Here is a 15,372-nt window from a genome sequence, read left to right as displayed (position 1 = left end):
ATTACGATTAGAAAAAGTAGCGGTGATAAGATACATCCTTGTCTCACTCCAGCAGTTATCGGGATTGGTTCGGAAAAGACACCGTCGTGAAAGACCTTGCACGAAAATGCCTCGTATTGTGCTTCGATGAGATGGACTAGTTTCTCTGGTACTCCTCTTTGCCTTAGAGCCGCCCACATGTTTTCATAGTTAAGTCGGTCGAATGCTTTTTCGAAATCAACGATCGCCAGCAGAAGAGAGTCCTGGAATTCGTTGTTTTGTTCCAGTATGATTCGTAGCGTTGTGATGTGGTCCACACATGATCGTCCGGATCGGAATCCAGCTTGTTGCCGTCGGAGTGTAGCGTCGATTTCCTCCTGGATCCGGTTCAGGATCACTTTGCAGAGTACTTTGAGGGTTGTACAGATCAACGTTATGCCTCGCCTCCCAGGTCTCCTTTCTTCGGAACCTTTACGAGTATACCCTGCATCCAGTCGGCCGGGAATGTTGCAGTATCCCAAAAGTCAGCGAAAGGACGGTGCAACGTTTGTGCTGACAGGGCAGGGTCAGCTTTCAGCATTTCATCAGGGATGCAATCGATCCCAGGTGCTTTGTTGGATTTCATGTTTTTGATTGCCGCTTCTATTTCAGCCAGCGAGGGCGCTTCCAAGTTGACGCCATTTATGAGGCTTACTGTTGGCGCTTCGAGCTGCGGGTTCTGTTGGCCATCGCTATTCGTGACTCGGAAGAGTTGTTCGAAGTGCTCTGTCCATCGTTTGAGCTGATCTTTTCGATCGGTCAATAACTGACCTGCTCGGTCTTTCAGCGGCATTCTTGCATTAGTCCTTGCACCACTAAGGCGGCGAGAAATGTCATAAAATAATCGGATATCTCCATTGGCGTCGGCTCTTTTTCCCTTTTCGGCTAGGGAGTTTGTCCAGGCTCTCTTGTCTCGTCTACAAGCTCTTTTTACTGCCTTTTCCAACTCCGCATATCGTAAGCGGGCGGCTGCTTTGGCTGACCCAGTACATGCCTGCTCAATTCCGGCTTTCGCATTTCTCAGATCATCGATCATCCTCCAAGTTTCATCCGACTTCCATTCACTTCTTCTTCCACAAACTTTACCGAGAGTACCATGGCTCGTCGTGATAAAGGCATTCTTGATTCCACACCACTGTTCTTCGACTGTTCCGTCTGTCGGCAATTCCGAGGCTCGAGATTCTAGCTGTTCAACGTATGCCCTTTTCACCTCTGGATTCTAAAACCGGCGGACGTCGTATCGACACCCGACTTTCTCCTCGCGCCGTTGGACACGCGCAACACTCAGTCGTATCTCGCCAAGGACGAGGTGATGGTCAGATGCAATGTCTGCGCTTCGTTTGTTGCGGACATCAAGAAGGCTCCTTCTCCATTTTCGGCTGATGCAGATGTGGTCAATTTGATTTTCTGTTCGGCCATTTCGGGATACCCAAGTGACCTTATGTGCTGGTCGATGGGGGAAGAGCGATCCACCGATCACCATGTTGTTGTTGCCACAAAATTCTACAAACAGCTCTCCGTTTTCGCTCATCTGTCCTAGGACATGGCGCTCCATGATGCGCTTAAAGTCCTGATTATTGAAGCCAATCTGCAAAGCCTCAAACGGCTAAGACGGTGTATGTCTTTTCAATTTTTGCGTTGAAGTCGCCTTAGTGGATTTGAATGTCGCCGGAATTTTCTCAACCACGCTGTTCAATTGACTGTTAAACTGCTCTTTCTCCTGTCTGTAAAACACAAACTTTTGACTAATCGACCAGACATTGAAGGATACAGATTTTTTCATGATTTTTTGCTCAAAGAACATAGATTTTACAGACTTTCAAAAATGACCGAAAAATCAATAAGTATCAAATTAGTTTCAGATTATACTAGAAATCTCGCTGATATGCGTGGGTAGGTATTTCACCGATAATTAATTAAAATCACTGTTCTAAAAAATCACTGAGCCATGCTTCACTGCATTTGCAGCCAAAATAAATCGCAGCAGTCAATTTTTCCTTCTTCAACGAAAGCATCCATAGTACATGGAAAATAACAGGTAGGCCATTGCGCTTAACCTCACTCGAAAGCTCCGTGTATGTACACAGCATGCTTGCATACCATTAAAAATAGATATGAAAATTTGTCAGTTTTATATGGAATAGCAATCAAAATTATTAATTTCTCCGTCGATATCGATTTTTTTGGAAAAGGGCTTCAGATTGAAGATTGATTCTTCAGGCTCATCGGAAACTATTTTTTGCATTGGATTTTCGGATCTGAACCATGAGTAATGAGCATTCAAAAAAAATTTTCATCGTTGTCCCTCTTTTTTTGAGAGCAAGCAATGTACTATTTTCTTCTATCTATGTTAAACGTTTGATAAATGATCTAAAATACTTCGTATTTCTGTGATGAAAAGTCAATTTGTTTGAATTTTTAACAAAATCACAAAGAAAAAAGGCCACACAGGGTAAACAAATCATCAAATTTTAGTTTTAAATCGAGATAAAACCCATTGCATATTTCATTTAGCGGTGTTGAAAAGCCAAATATTGTTTGTTGCATTAAAATGCATCAGTGCATATTTTTCTCATAATTTTATTTCTAGTCAATTTTAAGAATAATATGATTTTTTGATAAATTCCATACATTTGCCAGTTTTTTCCATAACTATTTTTCGGGGCCTCCTAACAATACGTTGAAAGAGCATGACAACGACGTTTCTGTATTTGAAAAAAAAACAAGCTATGAAGATTGAACGAAATCTAAACATTTGAACAAAATCTAAACATTATTCAAAAACATACAAGAGATAGCTACATAGAACGTACTTCATATCAATGACTGGACTGAGTAAGCTTTTTTGTAACTTTATTTACCAATGGTTTTATTAAGGCATTTAACTTTTTTTTTACCTGTTTTATGGGACTTTTGATAGCTTGGGTATACAGTGATACAGTGAATAGGGAGTCGGGTAGATAACAATAACTTGCCTACCACTGACCCGAATTTCACAAACTTTCCCTTGTAGAATAACTTGAAGTGAATAGTTTAGTTTTTAGAACTTGTCTCCAAATCATGGGATATAAATTAAATTCTAAGTTTTTTCGAAAACTTACCTCGACTTCAGCCATATTTTTCAATGGTTGAACTCATCGTTAAAATCGGTTTAGAATATTGGAGTGAGTTTTTAACTCTTTGATCGTTATTTTAAATTTTTCATTGTACATAAATTCGAAGAAATCGTGCAAACTACGTAATTTAAAAGCAAAAAATTCTCATCGATTTTCATAGTGTACATCACATTTACCATGCAATATCTCATTTATTTATTGAGTTACAAGAAAAAAACTATACTACTGTAATCTTCAGAATACTAGGAATCTATTGAATCAGAGTTGTCTGAATTTTTAATATTTTGTTAGGGAAATTCACTCGGGTTTTAAGAAAGTGGAAGAAATTCTGAGACACAGCACATTTTAACAATTTTACAAATAAATCAAGATTTGATGTCTTAATTTTTTTAACTCTGTGTCTATTCCAGCCGTATGTGATACATGATGTCTTTTTTTTTTAACTAATAAAAAGAAAAAAATCTGCATCTCTCAAAATTGGCCACGTGTTAGAGGAAACTCTCTCCTATCCAACGCTCTATTCACGAAAAAAATCGATCGGGGGTTCTAAAAAAAAAAAAATTTTATGATAAACGAACAAAACACACAAGAATTTTTTTTCAATTTTAAATAAAATAAAACCGCAAAATTGATTTTCTTATTCAATTTTTCTATGTTCCAGAAATGTTACTAGGCTATAATCGGTGGCAAATTACTTTCTTAGAATTCTAAGCAATTCTAAGCTGCATGAAAGCTATTGAAATGTTCAATAAAATTTGAATAAGGATATCATTATGTAAATTAGCTTTTAAGAAACTTTAATGTCTTTAAAGTTAAATAAAGCTCTGGTTCTTAATGATTAAAGTGCGTTTTATATTCAAAAATCATATTAAAATAAAAATAAATGCTTTAAGGCATTTTATATGTCGATCAAACACGTTGTGATGACTGCATAATGCATAGTGTCTTTTAAAAACAACACTTATTAAAATCTTGTGTTAACAGATTATCACCGCTGGTTTTTATGATTTAATTGAATGGTCAATGGCATTTCGGTGAACTATACATTCTAATAGGAAGAATATCAAATGAAAGTAATGAAAATTATAGACGGATTGCTTCTTCTAGACAATAATACGGTGTGGGACAAATGGTCTTGTGCGGCAAGAAGTTTTCTCAAATCTCTTGGCTCATTTTAAACACCTTTCATGCTTCCTAATCTAATCTATCCGTCTATAATTTTTTATTACTTTCATTTGATATTCTTCCTATTAGAATGTATAGTTCACCGAAATGCCATTAATCATTCAATTGAACTTATTAAAATCCTAATATCTCCTAATCAAAATATTTTAATGTAGATATATGTTGTGAGATATCGAGAAAGCATGAGAAAATTGCAAAAATCATATTAATTAATTTTTTTAAGTAGTTTTTTGGAAAACAACTGATTGAAAGAAAATAATAAATTCAACAAATATTTTAACTTCAATCAATCACAAACATCTTTCTGTACCTAATAAACAATGTTTGGTAGAAATTTGCATAATCGTTTATAAATAAATTAACTATTTCAAAAATTATTTTTCAATTTCGAGGGGCTGTAACTCTTATAAGACTCAAAATAACGGCTGAAAACCTGTCCAGTTGTGTAATTCGAATGAAAATGTTATTATTTCTCTGACTCAATAATTGTTATTCTCGTTTAAAAAAAGTCATGCATTAAGGGGTTAAAACATTTTTTTAAACGAAATCTTGATGATAAAAGGCTAAAATTTTCATGGAAACACATCGAAATAACTTCTTCTTTTTTTCATAACAAAAAGTTGTTTTTTCTTTCACATACTGCACAAACGGCTACTCACATTCATTATCTATTAAAACAGTTATGGCCAAAGTAGAAATTAATTTTGAAGGAAAAACAATATAATGCTGAAACTGTAACTAATTTAACGATACTTTCTTTCCTAAACTCAAAACAGCACTCTGTCTTCGATGAAAATAGTCATTCAGAAAACAGAAAGTGTTTTACAAATTTTTAACAGTGTTGCCAGTTATTTTTATAGCTGATTAAATAATGCTTGGTTAAAAAACTTATTCATCAAAATTTTGCGAATTTTCATTTTTTGGAACAAATCTTAAAACATTTGAAATTTAAAATGCAAAATTGGAAGATTTTATTAAAATATATAAGCGAAAATTTTAATAAACTCTTGTACACCCATAGAAGAGGTTGCAGAAATCCAATGCCTATTTAGCAAATCTCTGTGCCGATAATGCGCTGAAATGTGCACTGTGCCGAAGATGATATGTTTGAAAAACCGTAACTGGCATAAGGACTCGGCTTCCAACTAAAATGATGCATGACCACTACATTGAAGCGAAACAAGGAAAACATTTTATGGGATTTCTTTCCTATTGGATAATTCACCCCAGAAACAAGAAAAAAAACTGCGCCCGTAGGGAGAATTGAACTCAAATCACCAATTATATCGTCTAGCCAGTCCGACGTCTTAACCAGTGTAGTATTTGAGCTTCATGCAGGACGAGGGATATTTGTCATAGGCTTTCTGCCACCGAACAATCACAAAAAAATCGCACAACGGTGGCTTCCCGGCGTTTGGCCGCCTTTCAAGGTAGTCCTTTGTCTTGCGATGGAAACGGCAAAGGGAACGGGAGTGAAGGAACGGGAAACCCATTGAATGAGAACTGTGCTTTGCTTACTGCCTGCTATTACATACACACGCTACATATACACAGCTGCTAAAGCCGGGCAGTTTGGCCGTTGGTTGTTTGCCGTTGAATTGAAGGAATGTTTTTGTTGTTGCTTTTGCTACATTCATACGCACAGTGCTCGGATGGCTGGCTGCCTGGTGTTGGCCGGTATTTATTTCTATCCTTCTTCGTCTTGTGATGCGATAGGGAGGGACGTGAAAGCGTTTTTATTTTGTTTCTTTCAGACATACGCAATTCGGTTAACTTGTGAGATTAATGCCGGTGGGAGCAAATCGAATCAGCACCGATCGCGTTATCTTCTTGTACCAATGATGCTATGTAATTGACTACACGCCATTGGCACAGAGGCTGAATTTTGGGTGCACCCATAGAAGAGGTTGCAAAAATCCAATGCCTTTTTAGCAAATCTCTGTGCCGATAATGCTCTGAAATGTGCACTGTGCCGAAGACGGTATGTTTGAAAAACCGTAACTGGCATAAGGACTCGGCTCCCAACCAAAATGATGACCACTACATTCAAGCGAAACAAGAAAAACATTTTATGGGATTTCTTTCCTATTGGATAATTCATCCCAGAAACAAGAAAATAAAATTTTAAAACCACAGCGCTGTAGTGAGAATCGAACTCACATCACCAATTGTATCGTCTTGCCAATCCGACATTCTAACCAGTGTACTATTCGAGCTTCATGCAGGACGAGGTATATTTGTCATATGGTTTCTGTTACCGATCAATCACAAAAAACGTACAACGGCGGCTTCCCGGCGTTTGGCCTCCTTTCAATGCATTCCTTTGTCTTAAGTTGGAAACGGGAAAGGGAACGGGAGTGAAGGAACGGGAAACCCATTGAATGAGAACTGTGCTTTGCTTACTGCCTGCTATTACATACACACGCTACATATACACAGCTGCTAAAGCCGGGCAGCTTGGCCGGTGTTGTTTGCCGGTGAATTGAAGGAATGTTTTTGTGGTTGCTTTTGCTACATACACACGCACAGCTTAGCCGTGTTTGCCCTTGGATTGAATTAGAAGGATGTTTTTGTTGTTGCTTTTGCTACATTCACACGCACAGTGCTCGGTTCGCTGGCTGCCTGGTGTTGGCCGGTATTTATTTCCATCCTTCTTCGGCTTGTGATGCGATGGGGAGGGACGCGAAAACGTTTTTATTTTGTTTCATTCAGACATACGCAATTCGGTTGCGCTGGGAGGTTAATGCCGGTGGGCGCAAATCGAATCAGTGCCGGTCGCGTTATCTTCTTGTACCAATGATGCTATGAAATTGACTACACGCCATTGGCACAGAGGCTGAATTTTGGGTGCAGCTATGATAAAACAAGTGAAAACTATTTTGCAAGCTCGAAAAAGCAAAATAACTGGTTGTAATAGCAATTTGACCCATGTCGAAAAAAGGTCCTACTTTATTCCTTAGGGACTTATTTTGGACCACTTAACATAACCTGGGTATTAAACTTGCTGTTAAATGTTCATGAACGTAATAGGACGTTGTACGACGATATGAAAGAATTATGCCCACTATTTCAATCACTCATTATGAATAACATTTGGAATTTAAGAATGATTTTATTGATTCAATTCGCCAAAGCCCAAACTCGTCATTAGACGAGGTTCACTTTAATCGGTATAAAATCAAGCCAATCATAGTTTTAACTTACTTTTTGTGCTCTATGCTGTGAATCACGTTAATCTAACAATCTACATCAATGGCAACTGTTTGATAAGCAGTTGTTAAAAGCTACAGCTTAAAGAAGCCTCAAAACATGAAAACTTGGACTTGCACCAATTTTTTATTAAGTCATTGTTTTTTATGCTTCATGAAAAATTATTGAAAGTTTGGTCTTAAAGTTTAAACCATTTAGGATTGCCAGTAAAATTAGTGCATTCAGGAATTATTTTCGAGTAAAACAACTTGGGTAGGTAGAAGAAACGAAATATACGAAAAAACGACAACAAATCAGCAAATATGCAACTAGTGTAATTTTTGTAACAGTTGAAATATCTCAGTTCATATTAGAACTAAAAATTTAATTTTTCAGCCCCTGTGGTTATGCAATTTAAAAAAAAACCGTTGGAAAATTACTCCAACGATACATTTTATCCTAGAACAAAGTGAGCATCAAACTTAAAACTGATTTTTTGTGAAAAATCTGGCTTTTAGATGGCATAAATCTCGCAAATTTTTTTCTTTTTGAATTTATCTACAGAACTGAGGCCATACCAAATCCACTAAGGTTTTGGAAGTCAAAATGCATCAATTGAAGTCGCGAAGTTCATGATGTCAGACTTTCTCAACTTATCATTGGGTCACCTGAAGGAGATTTGCGTTCTGAAAATTGATGCTAAAGATAAGCCAAGTGGTCAGTATTGAACACTGCAGAACAAATTTCGTCGAGATTTCATAACATTTGGAACACACTAGATAACAGGAATTTTACTGTTTTTACTCTATTCTTATCGAACAAACAAAACTTGACTATAGTCTTTAATAATAAGAAAAGACAAAATTAACTGAATAATTCGCATAATTGCGCATCAATTACTGTCGAAATATAGCAAAATTTAGAAAAAACACTTATTTAGTTTAAAGGTGGTCCAAAATAGGTCCAAAGGGTGGTCCAAAATAGAAACCCGGTGACTGACCATAGTAATGATCGAAGAAACTTTTTTTTTTTTTTTTTTAAATTTATTAACAGTTTTTTTAGCAGTTGGATTAGTCTGAAGACTGTTTTTAGACTGAAATATTGTTACATTGCAACAAACGACGATATATTTCTATAGAAAAAGCCTTGATCTTCGTAATGAACGGATAAAGCAGTCGAAAATTGTAACATATGCTTTTTTATGCCAGAAAATAGCATAGCCACTTCCCAAAGCGGTCCAAAATAGGTCCGTTACCCTATGTATTTCAATTCCATATGTTTTTTTTTTAATAATTTTTATGTCAAGTATTTTTTTCGTTTTGGGCGAAGTTCTCACAACAGAGAAGCAAACATACATCAATTTCATTCAAAGGCAGCTACTTGTCGTGAAATTCTGTACTACTAGCTTAATCTATGTTTATATAAATGGTGAACCTTTTTAAAATCGCTTCCGGAAGTGTTTAAATAATTAATCCAACATGCATCCCCAGCAACACTGTTTGCTGATCTGTTTCCGATATCTGTGACCGGTCCAGTCGGTGCTCGTACGGTCACGAGCCAAAACCACAAATTCATTAGGTTGGTAGGTCCTATCTACTACGCTCGTTCTCAATTCTCTCAGCACGAACGCGAATCAGCATGTCACTAATATAATTTATAACTTTCTATGTAGGTATCATTCAGACGCGGCGAATACTTACGTGCTCTGATAACGATCCATGGTTTCCAGACGTCCAGAAGGGATACGAAGCGATATATGTTCCTGGCTTAGGGAAGTAGCATAATCTGCTCAGCATTAGAATGCTTTAAGAAAACTTTCCCTGGGTACACTCAGCCAGCTGTATGATCAGCGATTATTCCCCGTTTGGCTTTCTTTATCCACTCAAAACGTGTGGTCCTTCGAAATTGACTGGCACAGACATCATTGCTGGATATTTTTGCTCCATCGAACACAAATTTTCATGCCCGAATCAGGGACGGCGGCTTTCCCCACATCAAAACTTTCACGCTAAGCTTGAGCAGCTTCTTCAGACTTTGTTTTTTATTTTGGGATTTCATGAGCACAGACAGCCACACACGCGTGATTTTCAATGTGAAACTTTGCTCTTTAGTTTTGCCAGAAGGAACAGAGGAAAAAAACTTCTCCAAGTTCGCCGGAGGAGATCAGTCTGCTAAAGTTTTCTCACTGCTGTATGTAGGTAGGAGCTGCATATGAAAATTTTCTTTTTCCATCGCAGAACTTTGAATAAAACATTTTTCTTATGGTTCGTTGCTTTCAACTTTTCCGGTAGCGACTTCGAGATTTCTGCTCTGAGGGCTGCAATAGTTTGTTCCGTTTCCCGTAAGCATCAACGCTTCTAGCCACAAAGTTGGATTGTTGAAAACTTCTCGTAGTAGTTATTTGTCGTTATGGGATTTCCATGTTGTTGGAGCAATACGACAGCCCAATAAATAACACCGAACAGCATCCTAAATGCCGATGGTCAAATTCTTATGCACCTCATTACGTTTCGGGTGATTATTAGGGAAAAAGAGATTTCGGATTTTCTCTCTGGCAAACGTTGCTTTGCACACAAAAACACCGATACACATACAGCTACAGTAACGCACCAATGTTGGTTTTCTTCGCAGAAGGCAGCACCAGTATATTGAATCGCGCGAGAGGGGAACCGAAATCCCAAAATCCACGTTTCCCTTTTGCCTCCCCCTAGCACGACCGGGACGATTTTCACAATTTTTCACTGTCAAAAACCATCTTGAAAGCGACTGTGCTTTGATGAAAATTTCACACTTTCTGCACTATTTTTTGCGATGTTAAAGAAACCCATTTGCAAATTGATCCGATCATTTGATAAACTCTAGGTCACTTTTTCGATATTATTCATTTTAATTTGTCGTAAGAGCCATTCCAATTCTCTGCTATCCACTGGGACGATTGAATTTCTTCTTGTTTTTCCACTTTTGGGGAGCCATTTCAAAATGCCGACAATCGTCCTTTGAGAATTCACTAGGAAGCAACCATCAATACTGAACTTCCGCTGTACCTTGCGGCTCACGTTTTTTCAACGCATCGATAACTGAACCATCTTGTTCAATTGGTTAAGCGCCCGCATTGCCGTCTGGTTCCTCCTCGAAGAATCCCAAGGGCCTCACCAATCATGGTCCAACGCACGCACACACGCACTTTTCAGCTGCTCCCCCAGAGGACCCGGATGTTGGTAATCCCGCAAAAAAGCTCTCAATTTCCAACCGGCAGTACGAACGGGTTCAGAGGTCCACCGCACTAGTTGCCCAAAAACACTCAAATGACCACCTTCACGACCCCGTCAAAGTTGCCTTTTCCATCCTAGCGTCAGCCAAATGTCCACCATCAGGCTCCGAAATCCGACTCGGATCACCCAAAGTTCACATCAAAGCAAAAACCGACCCCGCGAACCAGCTATCGGGACACTCGGAATTTGACGACGGGGATGAGCGGAAACGCGCGTTTTTGTCTTACCTCCCCCCGCACCAGCACAATTTATGGGGGCCAGAGAAAAAAAAAAGAAAGACACCCTGGACACACTGGGAAACCGAGAGACCACTCCACACTCCACAGAATTCGGCGGATGCGAACGTTTCGAACAGTCGGGCGAAACTGAGCTGTGCTCCCCCTGGTTTCCAGGGAATAACCGGAATCGGTCCGCGCTCAGCATCTCGACCATTGGATATCCGGACGGAAGTTCTTCATCTCTGCTCGGCTCTCGCGCTTTCGCACAGTTCTCCATCTTTCACTCTCTCTAGGTTCAATCTTTGGTAACCATACCGACATTGGGATGATTCGGTTCACGCAAGGCGTTACGGTGTTTATTCATCGCAGCATCATCCTTGGTATCCGGGAAAGGGGGATGGAAAGTTCATCCTCACCCAGCATGGTTGACTGTTGAAGCAAGCATTTCAACAGCTGTAATGAAGTGGCTGTTGATCACAGATCAGATAAACTACACAAAACATGGGTGAGTTGTAAAATGGGAACAGAGAGATTGTGCAAAGAAATTTAAATGGAAAATTAATTGACCTAAGACAGTTTGATGTACCATAGAAAATTATTCACATAATAATTTGAAAAATATACTCTTTCTATTAAGTTATATGAATATTCCAATTTTCTTTTTTTTTTTACCACATTTTCAACAAAGTTTTGGCATTTTCGAAGATTTTTTTAATAAATTTGTTACAGAGGTATTTATTGTACAGGGCGGCAACGTGAAAATGATACAATTTGATACAAACTCGAACCAGTTTTAATTTCTTTTCGAGAACGCTTTCAATAATAAGAACACCCAAAGAAAAGTAAGCAGATATTCAATGCCGCTCGGCGCTAATTTTATGCCAAAAATGCGCTGAAATATTAAATGATTGGAAAAGCTCTACTGGCATAAACACTCAAGCTCCCAAGCAAAATGAAGCATGATCACTACATTCAAGCAAAAGAAAAAACATTTTATGGGATTTTCATCTTATTGGATAATTTATCGAAATATTAACAAAAAAAAACAAATTACAGGGTGATACGGTCAAAATTTGATCAAGGGAAAACGCGTGTAAATCGGTGAAATCGTTTATTTAAAAAATCAAATTAAAATTCTTTTTCGAGTTTAACTAGTAGAAAATTCAGGAAAAATATTCAGTTAGTCTTTAAAAATCTAATTAAAATTCTTTTTCGAGTTTAACTAGTAGAAAATTCAGGAAAAATATTCAGTTAGTCTTCCGCTTTTCCAACTCCGAATTGCCGGGCCTTACGCTTAACCCCTGCCATCAGATTTTGTACAGCCACCTTGTCCACCTTCTTCGCCGCAGAAAGCCAGTTTGCCTTGAACTGCTGCTCGTTCTAAGCAGTGTTTTGGTCTTCTTTAGGTTCCACTTGACAATAGCCCAGTATTTCTCAATTGAGGGGAGCTCCGGCGTGTTGGGAGGGTTCTTGTCCTTGGGAACCACCTGCACGTTGTTGGTGGCGTACCACTCCATGGCCTTTTAACTGTAATGGCAAGATGCCAAATCTGGCCAAAACAGTACGGAACAACCGTGTTTCTTCAGGAAAGGCAGCAGACGTTTATTCAAACACTCTTCCACGTAAATTTCTTTGTTGACAGCCCCGGAAGCTAGGAAAATGCTGCTTTTCAAGCCACAGGTACAGATGGCTTGACGAATAAGATATTTCTTCGCCAGTTTGACAGTTTCATGTGCTTGAAAATATCTACTACCTTTCTTCTTCCTTTCGCCGTATAAAACTCCTGCCCCGGAAGCTGCTTGTAGTCGGCTTTGACGTAGGTTTCGTCGTCCATTACCACGCAGTCAAACTTCGTCAGCATCGTTTTGTACAGCCTCCGGGATCGAGCTTTGGCCATCGTATTTTGTTTATCATCGCGATTTGGAGTCACTACCTTCTTTTAAGTCGATAGTCCGGCTCGTTTTTTGGCTCGATGCGCGGTTGTAGACGATACACTCAGCTTATTTGCGGCATTTCGGAGAGAGAGGTTAGGGTTTCGCTTGAAACTACCGGCAACTCTCTTTGTCGTCTCAGCGGCTTCCGGTTTTCGATTTCTCTCCGATCCAGACTTCCTGGCTGTCGATAAACGTTCTCCAAACACTTTAATTACATTTGTAACGGTTGATTTGGCAACTTTTAGCGATTTTGCCAGCTTTGCGTGCGAGAAGCTCGGATTTTCGCGATGCGCGAGCAAAATTTTGATACGCTGCTCTTCTTCCTTGGACGGCATTTTGACAACTGAAGATTTAATTCCAAAATCAAAATAGAAGCAACATTCTACACACACACCTTCAAAATGAGGGCATTCTTATTTGGACATTTACTGAAAATATCATGAAATCTTCACAATATGGTTATTAGGTGAAAGTGATAAACAAGTAGAAGTCAAATTTCGCTATCCGACGCCATAAAGAAATCCAAGATGGCGACTTCTGCTGAACTTAAAAGAGCTGTTAATCAGTGAAAATCGCATGAAACTCCCACAATTTGGGTATTGGGTGAAAGGACCAAATGAATAGAAGTCCAATTTTGCTATCAGACGCCATCTTGAAATCCAACTATGGCGGCTTCCGCTGAACATTAAAATAATTTTAATTTTTAGAGAATCAAATGAAATTCCCACGATATGAATATTTGGTGGAAGAAATAACTAGATGAAGTCTAATTTGGCTACCAGAAGCCTTAATCCAAGATGGCGGCTTTTGCTTTTCTTTTCAAAGCTATAAATTACTGAATACCTAACTTCCATAATACGGGGTATAAGGTGAAAAGGCTTAACGAGTAGAATTCGAATTTCGCTATCTGACGCCATCTTGAAATCCATGATGGCGGCTTTCGCTGAATTTTAAATGCTGTTAATGACTAAAATTGCATTAAACCGTAACTATATGGGTACTAGGTGAAAAGGCTAAGCTAAGCCATCTTGGCTTTCAAGATGGCATCGGACAACGAAATTCGACTTCTAATCGTGTAGCCCTTTCACCCAATACCCCGTACTGTGGATGTATCATGAGATTTTCAGTAATTTACAGCTTTGAAAAGAATAACGAAAGCCGCCATCTTTTGACGTTCAGAATCGACTGATCGTTGTGTTTTCTTGGTAAATTCCGGCTTGAAGTCTTTTTCGCTTTTAAAAAGACTGCAGGCCGAAATTTCCCAAGAAAAAACCGCCATATTGGATTGATGCTGGCGCCAGATAGCGAAATCCGACTTCTTCTAGTTTAATACTTTCACTGAATACCCATTATGTGGGGATTCCATGTGGTTTTCAGTGGTTAAAATCATTTTAAAGTTCAGTGGAAGCCACCATCTTGGATTTCAAGATGGCGTTTGATAGCAAACTTCGACTTCTACTCGTTTAGCCTTTTCACCCAATACCCAAATTATGGGAGTTTCATGTGATTTTCAGTGATTAACAGCATTTTAAGGATCAGCTAAAGTCGCCATCTTGGATTTATAGATGGCGTCTTATAGAGAAATTCGACTTAAACTGATCAAGCCATTTTACCCAATTATCATATTGTGAGAGTTTCAAGTGTTTTTCAGTTAAAAAAATCATTTAAATGTTCAATGAAAGCCGGCATCTTGGATTTCAAGATGACGCTTGATGGCAAATTTTTTTTTCTACTAGTTGATTTTTTTCAACTTTTACCCATTTGCGGTATGCGGTATTCATTAATTAACAGCATTTTAAAGTTCAGTGGAAGCCACCATCTTGGATTTCAAGATGGCGTCCGATAGCGAAATTCGATTTCTACTCGTTTAGCCCTTTAACCAATACCCATATTTTTGGGCTTTCTTGCGATTTTCAGTAATTAACAGCATTTTAAAGTTCAGTAGAAGCCGCCATCTTGGATTTCATAATGTCGTCGGATAGCGAAATTCGTCTTCTTTTAGCTAAGCTATTTCTCTCAATAAAGAGGGGGCATAATGCCCACGTTAAGAAGAAAGCCTTGTTTTAGAGTACATTTGAAAAGATTAACTTTAATTTTCGATTGTGTTTGGAAGTTTGGTTTATTTTTTGTCTAAATATGATAGTTTGAATAACTGTAAGGTCAAAAAAGGCCTCAAATTTGATGAAGTTTGAAGAGTAGGTTGAAAATAGGAATTCAGAATTAGTAGGGGCATAATGCGCATATGCGTGTACCCAATCGCGCCATTAAGCGTTTATCACGTGTATATTGATTAAAGTGCCCCCGAAAGTGTTTGACAGTTTAAAACACTTGTATTTTACTTCACAGATTGAAAAATGTATTGCTACGCGCAGTGTTGCCAGATATACAGCCATTCCTGTTAAAAGTTAACTAAATCTTTTTGAAATTCAGGAATTTCAAA

General features: G+C 38.4%; 1 protein-coding gene across 1 annotated transcript in view; it reads right to left on the bottom strand.

The window, feature by feature from the left end:
* LOC129754733 (cyclic nucleotide-gated cation channel alpha-3) overlaps positions 1–9,561 on the bottom strand; it is a 708,907-nt gene extending 699,346 nt beyond the window's left edge. Inside the window, exon 1 of the mRNA XM_055750948.1 lies at positions 9,209–9,561. The gene's annotated coding sequence lies outside the window, so the exon portion shown is untranslated. The remainder of the gene's footprint in view (positions 1–9,208) is intronic.
* Between the last annotated feature and the right edge of the window lie 5,811 nt (positions 9,562–15,372).

Source organism: Uranotaenia lowii, chromosome 3 (genome assembly GCF_029784155.1).
Source record: "Uranotaenia lowii strain MFRU-FL chromosome 3, ASM2978415v1, whole genome shotgun sequence".
In the NCBI taxonomy this organism is placed as follows: domain Eukaryota; kingdom Metazoa; phylum Arthropoda; class Insecta; order Diptera; family Culicidae; genus Uranotaenia; species Uranotaenia lowii.
This window is presented reverse-complemented; position numbering and strand designations above follow the sequence as displayed.